At 40.7% G+C, this 17,419-nt stretch overlaps 1 protein-coding gene across 1 annotated transcript in view; it reads right to left on the bottom strand.

Annotated features, from left to right (window-relative positions):
• The window catches only part of LOC135875467 (opsin-5-like), a 62,720-nt gene that overhangs the window by 10,003 nt on the left and 35,298 nt on the right, over positions 1–17,419 (bottom strand). The gene's annotated exons all lie outside the window — the stretch shown is intronic.

The following is a 17,419-nucleotide window of genomic DNA, read 5'->3' as shown; positions in this document are numbered from 1 at the left end:
CAAAATACAAAGTTACGGAATGAAGGAGAAAAAAGACTGAACAGGAGAAAGGGGATTGGATCCAACAATCCTCATTATATAGAGACAAATATGTAAATTGAACACATGAAGTTTAGGTTAAGGTGGCAGTAGCAATAGGAAGAATGCAAGACGTAATCAACTTCGCTGAGTGGAAAAAAGATTTTTAAAACATCCAAACCTAAATCAGCCAAATTATTTACCTTTGAACAATGCTAGTCATATTTATTACAGGTATTTGTAAAACTGACTCAGGCCCTGATCCTGGAATCTCATCCACACAAGTATGGCTGCATAGACCCTTTTGCCTGTATACAGCGCCAGTGAAGTCAATGGCCCCACTAGCAATCTATGCACAGGATGGTTACAATTCAACTAGGTTAATTCATGGATATAAGGAAGAAGTTCCTGCTGAATCTAGCCAGCTGCTAGTGAATACTGTGTGACTGGGAGGTGATCTGGATAAAAGCTTTGCAGGCTTTGTCTAATTTTCAAAAGCTTGGACTCAGATGCAAACACAGTTAAAGCTAGAGGGTCACTTGGAGGTGTAAGTTTCACATTAAATTGAGTAGGAAAACTGATGTAAGTGGCCCCACACTGTAACTTGCAAGAATTTCGTATTCAATGGTTCTATAAATAAAAACCCTGCAACTTAAACCAGTTCAATATTCTGGCTAAATATATTCAACCCTCACATAAATGGCAGAACTCTCATTGAACTCATGCCTGAATTTGGCCTGAGGACATTGTGAATGAGCTGAATATAAATTAAAGTAGGTGTGGTACGCTTTATCTTACACCCTTCTCCTGGTTGCTTTTCTTGCAACAAGCCCTCTCGCGCTTTCTCAGCGTATTGTTTACATTCATTTTGCAGAATCACTGAATAGTAAATCAGTGCAAAATGCACTATTATGGCATTTACACGGCCCCGTATGTCAGATTTATGATCAACTTACACCTGATGTGTAACTGAAACTAATGTATCTGTCACAAAAGAATATGACCCAATGATTTCCATGGATGCAGCACCTGCTTACTCCAGGTTGCATTTGGCTGAATTTGGCCTGTTGTCTCTCAGGATTAGTTAAACACCTGGAAATGCAAATGTACTGTACACTTCATTAAGCTTATGGAAGCAAATAGCTGCTGCTCTGCTGTGTGCTATATCCGTACTGCACAAATCCAGATAACAACCTACACAAGGACTACTGTAAATCCACACAGTCATACGCTTAAAAAATAGTACTAGTTATTGTTCAGAACCTAACAGTGTTTCAGGAATCATGTGAACAGTGAAAAATCTGAACATAAGCCTAAAAAGCAGTAATAATAAAAATACATATAAAGGGTCAGGGCCAGATCCTCAGTGGGTGTAAACTAGTACAGCTCCACTGAAGTCATTATATGTCTGCTGAGGATATGACGATATACCTTCTTTGCCTCCAAAGATGACAACTGTTATTCTCTCATCCCCATTTCCCCGACTTGCCAACATCATTTCTCATTGAGGGACAATTGTATTTCCTGATCAACTCAATCTACCAATGGAGCGCACAAAAAAATGGCAGGAAAATGAGACTAGTCATTCTGATTTAAAACAAAATACTGTATCATGATAACTAGAGCGAGTTGAAACCTTTTCAGTGAAACAGCTTTCCATCGGAGAATGCAGTTTGATTAAACTGAAACAGTTCATGGGAATGTGTCAATTTCAAGTAAATTGGTGGTTTAGATAATGTGGATTTTTTTTTCACCTTTATCATTTTGATTAATTTAATTTTGACTTTTATATTAAAACATGTTATAATTTAATATTATATTTAATGTTTAGCATCATATCCTAGTATAGTGCTTTGATATTATTAAAACAAAACATTTTTACCTTATCAAAATAAAACACTTCAATTTTTCTTAACTGAAATTTTCAAAATTTCTATTCGACAGAAACATTTTTAAATTTTGATTTTTCATTCTGATTTGGAACTGCAAAAAATGTTACTTCAGAATTTCCTGCAGAACAGAAATTCCGTTTTCCAACCATTTCTAATTATAAACAAGAAAGCAGGACAACACTTACCAAACAATGTATAGCAAGTAAGTAATCACTACCTTTCTTTAAATATCACCTTCTTTAAATGGACCTCAGCATTTACGTTACATCAGTCTAGTCTCCTTCCAATAGCAGTTTAGGGAGACCTGGTTCTCCATTGCTACATACCAGGTGTAGATATTTAAACATGTGTGGAGTGGGTGTAAAATGCCACCATTCTGACTTGCAAAGGTATAGATGACTACACAAGGTGCATTGCATAATAAGGGAATCTAGGAACCTGATCCAAAGCCCACTGAAGTCAATAGAAAGACTCCCCAATTGATTTCCATCAGCTTTGGTTTGGACCCTGTATGAGCATAAAAGATGCTTATTTATGCATTTTGCCTTCTGACTTTGGCACCTTATCTAATACCCTCCTATTCATCTTTGATTCTGTTACATCCACAGGGATTTTACTTTATAAGCCCCATATGTGGTTTATTGTGTTTGAATTGGGGACAGTATTTGATAGTGTCTCATGCAGCCTTCCTCTCAAAATTAATTCAACTCAGCTTGGACAGACACACACCTCATGTGGACCAAAAACAGACAGCAGGCCCCAAACCAATAAGTAATGAAAAATTGCAAAGCACCAGGGGTGTGCTTAGTGGGGTACTGCAGAAATTATATTGGACAGATCTTAACGTCTTCATTAATGGCCTAGAAGAGAGATTAAACAGCACATTAATGAAATCACAAGAGGATATCAAATTCAGAGGAGCTGAAACCATAAACAGGACAGAGAAAGGCTACAAAAGAGGCCTAATGGGTGGAAGCAGGGACAATAAATAGCATCCTAAGATTCATCTTGGAAAAATACCAACATATGTTTCAAGTACCTAAACACCAGGGTTAAAATGATATAAGACATAATGTCTTCAGTACCCTCCACTGGGGTGGAGCACCTGCCTTGTACTCCTAACCATCCTTAGCATGGCTCAGCTTCACAAGAGGCAAAGTGGAGCCCCAGATGTGTAGCAGACGGTCAAAATTGGATGGTTCTATCACTGAAAACAACATACAATTTGCATACTGCAGTAACTACATTGTTTCTACCTATATACTTTATCAATGAAAATACAATATTTGCTCTTTGGTTGTGGGTTAAAAGAGAAAGGGGATTAATTAAAGCACTATGCTTAGCACTAAGGAGCTGTCAGACCCACTAGCTTAGCCAGCTTTAGCCTTTTCTGCTCCTGTCTGGCTCACTCCCAGCTGCAGGTGTTAACTGTTGATTAGCTCTAGGGGCATTGTTCCTTCTCTTCTTTATAAAATCAAGGTCAAGGTCAACTCGGGTTTCTCTCTCCCTGTTCTTTACTCCCCCTTCCTTTCGGTGAATTTACTGTTGGCGCCTCAGCTGCTCTCGTAGGGATTTACTCCAGTTGCTGTCTCTTCATTCTCATTCCTCTCTCAGGAATTTGCTGTCAACCTCTGCAGTGCTGGGCATGCAGGGGGCTTAGAGCTTCACAGTCAGAGCTGAGTTGCAACATGCTCTGCATAATTCTTTCCATTTTAGGTACGTATATAGCCCCCATTACCATATCTGAGTTCCTCACAGTCTTTAACACGTTTCCCCCCACTTTTACAGATGGGGAACTGAGACTAAGTGACTTGCCTGAGGTCACACAGGAAGTGTGGTAGAGCAGGGACTCAAACTCAGATCTCCCAAGTAGGCCAGTGCCTTAACCAGTGGACTATCCTTTAGATTTACAAACAAGGGAGAGGCTTACACACCAAGAAGACAGACAAAACATTTAAGCTGGTACAACAGGGTATTATTAGGAGTAGCGGAATGAAATTAAGACAGGAAAAATATTAATACGGATACAATTGGGGATCCTCCTGCACTAGGGGGAAGAGGTCCTAATAGCTCTTTCCAGTCTCTTGCTTCTATAGACCTAGGAGTTAGAGCCTGATCTCAATTACACCCCTATCTATTCAGAACAAGTATACAGATTCTGCTACAGTTATTCCAGATTTACAATTGCATTACTGAGATCAAAATTGAGCCCTAGATATCCACTCCAGTGCAAGGAGAGGAAGAGGAAATAGGAGGTGTCCCCTGAGGAGAAAAGGTGTCCCCAACACTAGTTATAGTCCATGCGCTCTAGAGACTTGCCATAATGGCCAACAGAAAGAGAAAGACCTTTCTCACACACCTCTACCCCTAAAAGGACAGCATAGATCATAGGTAGCAACAGAGACAGATCTACAGAATCCAAAGTAACTAGCAACCCAGAAAATACTAATTATCCAACCACAGTATCTTGAGTTGATAGCTAGAAATACTAATATAAGTACTGAGAATAAAGTAATCCATTTCTTCTCCAAATTTAAAGATAATTTGGCCCATTAACTAAGAAAACACTAAAATATGAAGAAGAATAAATAAAATGTCTCTAATCTAAAATTTTTGTGTATCTTTTCATGCTTTCCCCCTTCAGCCGTTTCTTTATTCTCTTTTTCTCTTCTTCTACCTCCAGCCCCTTCCTTTCCTTCTATGGTCATAACATTTTCTGTTATTTCAGTGTAGGGCAGTGGTCCTCATAATGTGACCTAAAGACCACTGGTGATCTGAACCCTAACGCTACCCAATTAGTGATTCCTAGTGTTGAGAGGGGACTCCAATAACTGCAGATCCTCACTTCATAAATTAATAGAGACATCATCATGAAGTCTGTCTGATTTTAATTTTGACTCAACCAGATTTTATGTTAATATTTCTTAACAAGCAAGGAGATTAGCCAGTTTAAAAGCTTTTCTTTCAGGATTACACCAAAACTGTTCCTTCTGCCATGTAGATATTGACAGATTCTGCTTATTATCTTTGCTGGTTGCCTACAAGCTGAGACATGAACAAAAGGAAAACGTCATCCTTATTCTACTTTCTACTTCTTATGCCTTAGTTTAAATCTCATTATGTCCACAGTACACTATTTAAAACTCACAATGTGTAAAGCTCATAATGCCTCAAATTAGTTTCTTAAGCTTTGCTCTAAGGTAGGAAGTGTCAGGAATCTCCCATGTACCAACAAGTTTTAGCAATGGACTGGATTCTCCTCTCAGTTACACTGCTGTAGCCCTATTCACTTCAGTGGAGCTATTCTTATTGACATCACTGCGAGAGAAGAATATGTCCCAGTGGTTCTAATCTTAAAAATGCAAACAAAAAATGACTCCAAATTCATATCATGTAAATAAAAAACAACAGAATCCCCAACCCAGAAACAAAAGGAGAAATCTAAACACTCCCTATTCAAACCACTTCACCAAAAAAGACTAAGGTAAGAGAGAGAGTCCTCAGAGTATTCCCTAAACATCAGCAAATTCTGTTGTTGTTTTTTGCACCAAGTGGGGAAGTAAATTCCATTCATATCCAATAAAAACAACCTTCTCCTCGCCGTCCTACCAATTCTCCACGAGTATATCAGTTTGAGCAACATAGCTCATTTCAACTGTCAGGTCAAACAGAAGAGATCCCAAGGTACACAATCCAAACCAACAACTTGAACTGCATTTGGAAATGAATTAGAAACCACTGCTGTCTCTGACTTCCTCCATGCCCACAACATTGCTAATGTGGGTGGTTGCATTCCGTATTAGCTGAAATGTCCAGGGCAGCCCCATTTAGAGGTCAGACAATAATCCAATGCATTAAGGGTCTCTAAACCAAAAAGCACTTAGTTTAATAGTAAACCAAGTTTAAATCATTAAGTGAGAACAAGTTGTACTCAGCATTTTGTATTCATCAGATTAATGGATCATTCTGCCCATGGAATGTAAAAAACTCGTTCAGTATTATTACATGCAAAAAAAGATGATATTAATGCAGTACTGAGGATGCACAGTTAAGCACTCTAAAGTAGAGAAATGCAAAATTCAAGGTTGGACAAACAACCATAAGTTTCTCCCAGTGCATGTATACAATACAGTCTTACATTCTGTGACCATACACTATTTCCAAAATAATACAATATCATATTGTACAATGTTTTCTACAACCTTAGATACTCACATCTAAGATTAATGGTGTGATCAAAAAATTAAAGGCATTACTGTAATGTATACATGCACTAGGGTAGAATTAAAGCTGTGCAATTATCCACAATATTCACTGATATCTGAGCTCTTAAATGTTCAGCCTTAGTCTTGCATAAATACTTTTTCCATTTAATTTGTTAGTATTTTCTAGAGAAAAAGAAAAACAGAAACGTTTCCCATTGTATACTAGTAGTTGCCAGACATCAAAGGTCAATTGGTGTGTCTAAAAATATAATTAACAACAGACATAGTGCAGATTCTGATCTTCTTATTTATATTAATCAGGACTCTGCTGATTTGAATGGAGTTATTCTAGATTTATGCTGGCATAACTGAGATCAGAATCAGGCCCTATCAGCTAAAGGTTGACTCACAGCTATTGGTATTGGTATTGCAGTTCATTCGTTTAGTTACTTGTGCATATACTGGTATATACCCATGTAAGTGCATGGGGTCAAGTTGGTCCCAGGACATCATCATTGTAAATATGCGTAACATTAAAATGACTGAACTGATTTTCTTCAAATTTCCCTTGATCTCAGTAAGAACTGAAAAAACCCAAAACAAACAAACCCCACATTTGAAGAAAATGTGTTCAGTACTTTTAAAGTTACAAATATGGCAAGTATTTGAAAAAGTATGTTCTGGATTAGATAAAAGCATTCTATGGGCTTGATCCTGCATAGTACATGTGTGGAAAACTGTGTGTAGAAATCCAAGGCTAAACCTCATGAGCAGAATAGGAAGCACAGGGGAACCTTTTCCTGCATTACTGAGATAGTGATATGTGGCTGCAAAAAGGGTGTGTCCTTGTCACAGAGTCATCTTTAGTTCCTGGCATCAGTCACCTGACATGGGTCAGGGTTACACAAAGTTAATTACACTATCACATGACAGTGGTCAGTATCCACGGACTCTAGTGCTACAGTTATCACTAAGTTATTTCTGCCCAGCAGCTGGGATAAGACTAAGGGGAGTGCATAGATAATGTTTAGCAGAATAGGGATTGAGCTAAAGGAAAGGAAAGGGCCTGATGAAATGCATCCTAGAATACTCAAGGAGCTAATAGAGGAGGTATCTGAGCCTCTAGCTATTATCTTTGGAAAATCATGGGAGATGGGAGAGATTCCAGAAGACTGGAAAAGGGCAAATATAGTGCCCATCTATAAAAAGGGAAATAAAAACAACCCAGGAAACTACAGACCAGTTAGTTTAACTTCTGTGCCAGGGAAGATAATGGAGCAAGTAATTAAGGAAATCATCTGCAAACACTTGGAAGGTGGTAAGGTGATAGGGAACAACCAGCATGGATTTGTAAAGAACAAATCATGTCAAACCAATCTGATAGCTTTCTTCGATAGGATAACGAGTCTTGTGGATAAGGGAGAAGCTGTGGATGTGGTATACCTAGACTTTAGTAAGGCATTTGATACGGTCTCGCATGATATTCTTATCGATAAACTAGGCAAATACAATTTAGATGGGGCTACTATAAGGTGGGTGCATAACTGGCTGGATAACCGTACTCAGAGAGTTGTTATTAATGGTTCCCAATCCTGCTGGAAAGGCATAACGAGTGGGGTTCCGCAGGGGTCTGTTTTGGGACCGGCTCTGTTCAATATCTTCATTAACGACTCAGATATTGGCATAGAAAGTACGCTTATTAAGTTTGCGGATGATACCAAACTGGGAGGGATTGCAACTGCTTTGGAGGACAGGGTCATAATTCAAAATGATCTGGACAAATTGGAGAAATGGTCTGAGTTAAACAGGATGAAGTTTAACAAAGACAAATGCAAAGTGCTCCACTTAGGAAGAAAAAATCAGTTTCACACATACAGAATGGGAAGAGACTGTCTAGGAAGGAGTACGGCAGAAAGGGATCTAGGGGTTATAGTGGACCACAAGCTAAATATGAGTCAACAGTGTGATGCTGTTGCAAAAAAAGCAAACATGATTCTGGGATGTATTAACAGGTGTGTTGTGAGCAAGACACGAGAAGTCATTCTTCCGCTCTACTCTGCTCTGGTTAGGCCTCAGCTGGAGTATTGTGTCCAGTTCTGGGCACCGCATTTCAAGAAAGATGTGGAGAAATTGGAAAGGGTCCAGAGAAGAGCAACAAGAATGATTAAAGGTCTTGAGAACATGACCTATGAAGGAAGGCTGAAAGAATTGGGTTTGTTTAGTTTGGAAAAGAGAAGACTGAGAGGGGACATGATAGCAGTTTTCAGGTATCTAAAAGGGTGTCATAAGGAGGAGGGAGAAAATTTGTTCACCTTAGCCTCTAAGGATAGAACAAGAAGCAATGGGCTTAAACTGCAGCAAGGGAGGTCTAGGTTGGACATTAGGAAAAAGTTCCTGTCAGGGTGGTTAAACATTGGAATAAATTGCCTAGGGAGGTTGTGGAATCTCCATCTCTGGAGATATTTAAGAGTAGGTTAGATAAATGTCTATCAGGGATGGTCTAGACAGTATTTGGTCCTGCCATGCGGGCAGGGGACTGGACTCGATGACCTCTCCAGGTCCCTTCCAGTCCTAGAATCTATGAATCCATGAATCTATTATTCAGAATGGAATATTCTCCACTCAAGTCCCTTGCAAGAAAGGGTAAACATCATGGACTTGAGACTGACCACCATTCAGTGCAGAGGAAATTACATAGTACTTAACTTCACCTGGGTTAATGATTAGCCTTTACTTAGCTTTGCACTGGAGGGCAACAATCTCATATACATTGCAGTGCACACCTATAAATTTTACAAATACAGAGGATGTCAATATCAGAACTTGTGGTAGAACTCACAGGCCTGATTATCTTGTCCCAGTGAGCACAACTGGATATGCCCAGAAGTTCTTGGTTCCCAGATTTGTGCTCACATTACTAGACCATTACACATTTCTCACATCTCTCTCTCTCTCATGCATACACAGAATGGTTCACACCATTATTTTTTGTTTGCTCACATAAGTATAACTGTTGGCAACAGTTACACCTAAAAAAACAATATCTTTTGAGATTAAGGCAGAACACACTTTACTGGTAATCTGTTCAGCAGCTAAAAAAAAGCTGCCAACTGCCAACAATAAGCATTTTTTTTAAAAAAAAATGTAACTCTGATATAGTCAAATAAATGTATTTTGTAAATTTATTTGTGATAGTGACATCTAGTGATTCTCAATAACATTACAACACACATGCACAAAATTACTTGAAATCAAAATGGTATTATCTACTCCCCAATAGAACTATGAACAATTTGGACTTCACATAGCCAAGAATAAACAAATTGCCATTTGGAAACACCTTGATATCAGTGGAATAATAAAAGCATAAGATGATAAGAATGGCCATACTGGGTCAGACCAAAGGTCCATCTAGCCCAGTATCCTGTCTTCCGACAGTGGACAATGCCAGGTGCCCCAGAGGGAATGAACAGAACAGGTAATCATCAACTGATCCATCCCCTGTTGCCCATTCTCAGCTTCTAGCAAACAGAGGCTAGGGACACCATCCCTGCCCATCCTGGCTAATAGCCATCGATGAACCTATCCTCCATGAACTTATCTAGTTCTTTTTTGAACCCTGTTATAGTCTTGGCCTTCACAACATCCTCTGGCAAAGAGTTCCACAGGCTGGCTGTGCATTGTGTAAAAAAAATACAGTCCCTACTTTCAGTATTTTCCCAAGCAGACAACACACTGTAGACAATAAATCCTTCTGAAAAAGTGGGAAAGTATTTACTACCCCCAAGATTGAAAAACAATTATATACTCTCAAAATAAGGACCACTTCTGGATGAAATATTGATAATGAAGCATACATTATTTTCAAATCTTACAAAAACTTCATTGGAATTGATATTTCAGTGGTGTGAAATCATATTAAATTCTTTGGCAAGAATTCACATAATTTTTTCACCAAAAAATTGGCTATCCACCTTCAGAACACTATCCACCTCCACATGAAACCTAGTAACTATTGCCGATTGAATTTTTTCATATGAAACCTTTTCCTCAAAGTGGGGTTGTGGTGAAAAAAATATTCAGATTTTCATTGAAAAACTGAAAAGTTCCCCCCCCCCCCCAGTTTACGGAAATCAGAAAACTTGTCCAGGATGGGTTGTAGATCACTGATGATGCGTTGGAGAGGTTTAAGCTGAGGAATGTAGGTGATGGCCAGTGGAGTTCTGTTGGTTTCTTTTTTGGGCCTGCCTTGTAGCAGGAGGCTTCTGGGTACACGTACAGAGGACTGTAGGACATCACCTACAGTCCTCAGCTTAAACCTCTCCAACGCATCATCAGTGATCTACAACCCATCCTGGACAATGATCCCTCACTTTCACAGACCTTGGGAGGCAGGCCAGTCCTCGCCCACAGACAACCCACCAACCTTAAGCATGTTCTCACCAGCAACCACGCACCGCACCATAACAACTCTAACTCAGGAACCAACCCATGCAACAAACCTCGATGCCAACTCTGCCCACATATCTACACTAGCAACACCATCACAGGACCTAACCACATCAGCTACAACATCACCGGCTCATTCACCTGCACGTCCACCAATGTTATATATGCCATCATGTGCCAGCAATGCCCCTCTGCTATGTACATTGGCCAAACTGGACAGTCACTATGCAAGAGGATAAACGGACACAAGTCAGATATCAGGAATGGCAATATACAAAAACCTGTAGGAGAACACTTCAACCTCCCTGGCCACATAATAGCAGATGTAAAGGTAGCCATCTTACAGCAAAAAAACTTCTGGACCAGACTCCAAAGAGAAACTGCTGAGCTCCAGTTCATTTGCAAATTTGACACCATCAGATCAGGATTAAACAAAGACTGTGAATGGCTAGCCAACTACAGAAGCAGTTTCTCCTCCCTTGGTGTTCACATCTCAACTGCTAGCAGAGCACCTCACCCTCCCTGATTGAACTAACCTTGTTATCTCCATACTGATTTATACCTGCCTCTGGAAATTTCCATTACTTGCGTCTGATGAAGTGGGCGTTCACCCACGAAAGCTTATGCTCCAATACTTCTGTAAGTCTTAAAGGTGCCACAGGACCCTCTGTTGCTTTATATATATTTAGTTTTTTAGTCCTCAGAATGTTACTTTATACTGATCTCTAGGATTATAAAGTTGTCAGGTGGGTTTTCCTAAAGACCATTGGTTATTCCTGGGCTCTGCCACAGATACCCATGAGGATTGCCACAGCCACTTTGCGGCCTGCAAAGCACGTGGCCATCAGTTCTCTGGGCTGATTCTTGGCTGTAGCGAAGCCATTTGTCCAGTCACTGCCAGGGTTGACAGGGAGTCACTTCTGGCTGCTGGCTAAATGCCTCAGATGAGGTGGTTCTTCTGCTGAGCTGCTAATATGGCTTCTAGCCACAAGAGATCACAGCATAGCAAAGGTGTGAGTTCAGCTCCAAGCAGCTGAAGCAAGGACGTGGTATGTATCTGTAAATCTGAAGGGATGGGACGGCTGTTTGGAGCTCCTTTGTTACATTGATACTGCTGGCTAGTATAGATTCTACATTGAAATAACTGGAGAAAGATTAACAATAACTTAAAACTCACCAGAAAACATGAAATACTACAGTGGATGGGGGCCTAATGGCCTCAGATTACAACGTTTATTCAGAAGCAACAAAAACCTGGTAATTTCCGACTGAAGCCACATTGCCGGAGAGCCACAGTGGATTGAGGAAAGGCTGGAAAAGTACAGGGTCTTCACACAGATTGCCCTAGGCCTTTGGCAACCGCCTAGAGAACTATAGGCCACAACCCTGTTCATTATTTCCATGAGCAAACACATCCTTTTCTGTGGGAAGATTCTTGTGGAAATTCTGTGAGGCAAATAATATAGACACCCTGTGCCAAAGTCCATTGCAGTCACTGGGGATCTTTCCCTTGACTTCAGTCAGCACTGGATCAGGCTCAGAGTTTCCAGTCTCCTATGTGGGCTTTTTCCCTATAGGGGCCAATTTGGAGAACTGACCCTTGAAAATATTTTCAAATGTTGACACTATACATAAAGTAGCTGAACTCTAGAGTCTGAAACTATAGCTTGGAAGGGTGTGAACTGCCTTTTTATTTAACTGGGTGAATTCACTCTGAAACCTAACAATGGACATTTAACTTTAGGACAGATATCCTACAGAATACGTGAGGCCTGGGTTAAGAGAGAAACAGAGTTGGAATAAATGCTCAATTTGCAACATGCAAGACAGTTAATAAGGGGTGCACTAAGACTGGTGTCATTGAAAATATTTGTTAAAGAATTGGAAGAGTAAACAGAGAGGTTACTAAATTGGAAGATGACACAACATTATTTAGGACAATCAAGTCAGAGAGAATTGTGAGGAACTACTGAAGGATCTAAAACAAATGGTAGTATCATCACATTGATTTTCAATTTTAATGGGAAGTTCTGCTTAAAAATCAGTGAGATGATCTGGCCCGCCCAAGGCTAGGAGATTGGAAGACATCATCATAGATTAAATTCTTTGGAGACAAGGTCCAAATGATGCACTGAAGAAACTGAAAATATTCAACACACTGATGGTTTCTAAACTAAATGTAACCAGTTAGGAAAAGACACAGGCATGATAGGAATGAGACTGGTAAGCAAGTATTACCACCCTTTTACAAATGGGGAAATGGAAATTGAGAAATTATGTGAAATGACAGAGCTAGGAATAGAATTTAGAAATTTTAGTTTGCTAGAACTGTGTGCACAGTACTAGCCCATACCTCTCTTGTGGTTATGCTGATGTGTAGCTTTGTGATGTGAAATAATATCTGTGCAGCACTGAAGAGGCTATCTCAGATTTGCTAAGCAACCAAACAGAACTTTCAAATTATTTAGTTCTTAAGTATCAAATACATAACTTCACTGACTGTCACAAAGTCAGCAACGGCTATAGAAGTTTAAAAAAAAAAGTACAAGAAACAATGGGTCAGACCCACAGCTAGTGCAAAACTGGCATAACTCCATTGAAGTTATCCCAGCTGAGGATCTGGCCCAGTAGCCTCATCTGTGATGCTAAAGTTTATGCTGGTTCTGACTAACTCCTCTTCCCCCAAATCAAAGCTATTGTCTTTTCCTTCTATGTTACTTAAAGGTGAACTGCAAAGCAAAAAAAGAGGTGGGGGGGGGGGAAATCTTTTTCCATTTTGTTGTTTCAATCTAAATCGTCTCCCTGCAGAGAGAGCTGCAGCTTGGGTTACAGCCTTATGTGACTACTCTGTTAAAGTCTTCTAAATATTGCTAAGGTCTTCCAGTCAAGAGACAGAAGTGAGGACTCTTCCTATAGTCATAATATTTCATATGTAAAATCCTCACGGGAAAAAAAGTAATTTTTGAGGGGATGGAGGAGCCACAAAAGGCTATCTTTGAACATCATACAGGAGCAGTAAAGGGCAAAGCCAGTCTTTTGGTGTTTTACTTTGTAGCTCATCTTTAACATACTCCATTTTTAGCTGAGCAGGATGTAAAGGTGAGTTGAATACAGATCTAAAGTTACACAGCCTGTACTCAGCACCTTTAACACCTGCTTTATCTGTTAATGCTCTTAGTGCCAGTTCCATGATTTGGCTTTGGGTTATTTTCATCTTACACAAATGTCAGAAATGATAAGCTATATATAAACAAAATCCGAGCAATATCATACTTCGACAATTCTGTGTGAAGACCGGCAGCAGCTAGTTCTCAATCCCTTTTTACATTCAGTGTAATTCATTGTGGGAGTCTCATATATAATTCAAATGACTGAACTGCACATACATCCAAATGTATTTCTGCATATACCTCAGGGCTGATGCAATTCTGTGAAAAATCTGGTTTCTGTACTTCTTAATGAGCCACTGTCAGTTCTATTGCAAGAATCTTAAAAATTGGGCTGGGCTGGGCTGGGATCATGCCAGCTACGCGGGGTTGAGCTGGGTCAGTTTTTGGATAAGAAACCTTCACCTGTCCTGAGGGAACTGGGATTGTTTAGTTTGCAGAAGAGAAGAATGAGGGGGGATTTGATAGCTGCTTTCAACTACCTGAGGGGGGGTTCCAAAGAGGATGGAGCTCGGCTGTTCTCAGTGGTGGCAGATGACAGAACAAGGAGCAATGGTCTCAAGTTGCAGTGGGGGAGGTCTAGGTTGGATATTAGGAAACGCTATTTCACTAGGAGGGTGGTGAAGCACTGGAATGTGTTACCTAGGGAGGTGGTGGAGTCTCCTTCCTTGGAGGTTTTTAAGGCCCGGCTTGACAAAGCCCTGGCTGGGATGATTTAGTTGGGAATTGGTCCTGCTTTGAGCAGGGGGTTGGACTAGATGACCTCCTGAGGTCCCTTCCAACCCTGATATTCTATGATCTGCCTGCTGCAGAAAGCAGTATTTGTGATTACGATCCTTTTCCTGCAAGCAGCGCTACATGCATAGACTCTTACTGCAATGTTTATGAACCCCAATGAAGTCAGTGAACATCTGTTCAGGAACATAAGGGTTCAGTTTAACGCTGCCAGGGGAAAGCCGCAGGGAGAGAAAGAGAACCACACCTGACCCAACATCATGTGGATGCAAGGGGAGAAGATGACTGGCTCAGAGATCCCTCTGGGTGCCAGAGGGAGAGAATTCTGCAGTGGGTGGTCTGAGTGGCTGTGTGGACTGGTGCCAGGGGGGAATGAGTGGTGTGTGCTGGGGGAGTTGGACGGAATTGATGAGTTGACCACAAGATGGAGTGAGGTGAGTGTAGGGATGATTGGGCAAATGAAAAGTAAGTGGGTGCTGATTGGGAGAATAAGATTGGGATGGGGTGAGCTTGACAGAGAGTGAGTGGGGATTGAGACTGAGGTACATAGAGATGCTCAGGAACTATACAGTAGAAAGGAAACCCCTGAAACCTGGTGTTGGCCTCTTCTACCCATTGTTCCTGCCTTAATTCCTCAGTCATATGCCTGAAGTGCTGTCACTGCCTCAGTCACCTTGCCTGGGACCATACAGGAAAACTGGAGTACAAAAACATTATCTTGGTTAGAGAGCTATTATAAAAACATAAAATAATTTAAAATCAAACTAATTCAATGAGCCGGTAAAAACCTCTAGGGATGTGGGAGACAGGACACAATGGGCAAAAAGGTGGGAGGGAGAGAAGATTGGGGAGCTTGTTAAAACACAAATAGGATGGCGAGGTTTTAAAATTTTGCCCCAGGCCCTGTAAATCTTAATGAACTGTGGTATGTTTTAGGTTGGTTTGGCTTTTTTCTGTTATTTTTCCTGTTACCTATCTGCTGTAGTCTTTGCAAGGCTCAGACAGGTTGCATGTCAGAAAAATAAAAACAGTACATGAATACAGGAGCATTTTCAATTTTTTTTTCAGGTGGAGCACTTAACAGGCAGAATGTCTCATGGACCTGCCCTCATTTGTGAAAATAGAACATCTCTGTGGCAAGTATAACATTTGCTCACACAAGGAAGTAACATCAGTAAGGTATCTAGGCCAAAACTTTCAAACCTGGCTGCCTAAAATTAGGCTCCTAATGCCATTGCTAGGCACTTAAATATAAATGGCCTGATTTTCCAGAGTGCCGAGCATCACTGAATTTAATGGGAACTGCAAGGTGTTTGGCACCTTTGAAAATCAGGCTACTTTTATTAAGGTGACTAAATGTAGACTTAGGAGCCTAACATTAGGCACCCTGGCCTTAATATACTTTTAGCTGTCTTTAATGCAGTTTAGCAACCATAATAAAAAAAAAAAGGCCACTAGGGCCATATAACCAGTGGGCTCTCCCTGGACCACGAGCAAGTGCTTTGTAGACCACGAGTCATTATTCCATTTTAGTTATTTCAAGATTCTACAAACCTCCCCCATTTCCTATTGGTGGCAGCGGCCTTCTGAAGCCAGCAGCTCTGTATTGGTATTATGATTATTGCACAGGGGAGGCTTTGTATGTTGGCTGGGAAGTAAGCTTTAGTAGAATTTGAAGTGCTCACACAGAGAGCTGTAGTGTTTCTTTCCCTCCCCTTGTTAAGGATAGTAATTTGCAACATCACATTACTAACACATTTCACTGCCTCTTTCATACGAACATCTATTGCAGTAGAACATATGAATAGAACCTTTATGGAAAGGACAGATATGTTAATGGTTGTTAACGAGAAAGCTGGCCAATGGGAGACTTGATCGCTCAGGGGGATTTTCTAGGTCACTGGCTCACATCTGGACCCAGGCACAACTATCACAGTTGACGTGAACTGACCCACTTGTTGGCAGTCCCAGCAGAAGCCAAAGACTACATTTGCCAAGAGAATGAACTGCTGCCTCAAGCTCTCCAGGACAGGGTTGACGCACACTGGCAGGGCAATGAGAGGACAGAGAACTGAACTACAGCAGGGCAAAAAACAGTCTTCAGTTTTCTCCAGATTTTCTGAACAGGGTGGGAGAATCCCAGAGGGTCTCTGGTCTGCAGCCAGACCACAACTTCGACTTCTTATCTTGGTTCAATTTGATGGCTGAAGATGCAATTGCTGAGCTAAGGTAACTTAGTGGGAGCAGCTAAATGCTGTGCCAGGGATTAGGCACAACTAGCAGAATGGGGGGAGCCTATACAGGAGAGATGGGCTCCACCTAAACCAAAGTGGAACCAGACTGCTGGCACTAAACATTAAAAAGGTTGCAGAGCAGTTTTTAAACTAGGAGATGGGGGAAAGCCGACTGCTGCAATGGGGGAAAGCCGACTGCTGCAGAGGAGCATGTGGATCGGACAAAGACTTCTCTTAGGGGAGAGTCTAATGATAGAGAATCTCTAGGTTCTAGTCAGGAGCAGAGGATGGAAGAGGATAATGTAAGGGCCAGATCAGATGATAAACATTCACATAAAAAAGAATCTAACACACCAGAAAAGGGCAGACGACTAAACAGTGACAAGTTTTTAAAGTGCTTGTACACAAATGCTAGAAGTCTAAATAATAAGATGGGTGAACTAGAGTGCCTTGTGATAAAGGAGGATATTGATATAATAGGCATCACAGAAACCTGGTGGACTGAGAACAATCAATGGGACACAATCATTCCGGGGTACAAAATATATCGGAAGGACAGAACAGGTCGTGCGGGGGGCAGGGGGATGTGGCACTATATGTGAAAGAAACTGTAGAATCAAATGAAGTAAAAATCTTAAGTGAATCCACATGTTCCATAGAATCTCTATGGATAGAAATTTCATGCTCTAATAAGAATATAACATTAGGGATCTATTATA

The sequence above is a fragment of the Emys orbicularis genome, chromosome 3 (assembly GCF_028017835.1).
Source record: "Emys orbicularis isolate rEmyOrb1 chromosome 3, rEmyOrb1.hap1, whole genome shotgun sequence".
Taxonomy (NCBI): Eukaryota; Metazoa; Chordata; order Testudines; family Emydidae; genus Emys; species Emys orbicularis.
The sequence above is the reverse complement of the archived record's forward strand: the minus strand, read 5'-3'. Positions and strand labels throughout refer to the sequence as shown.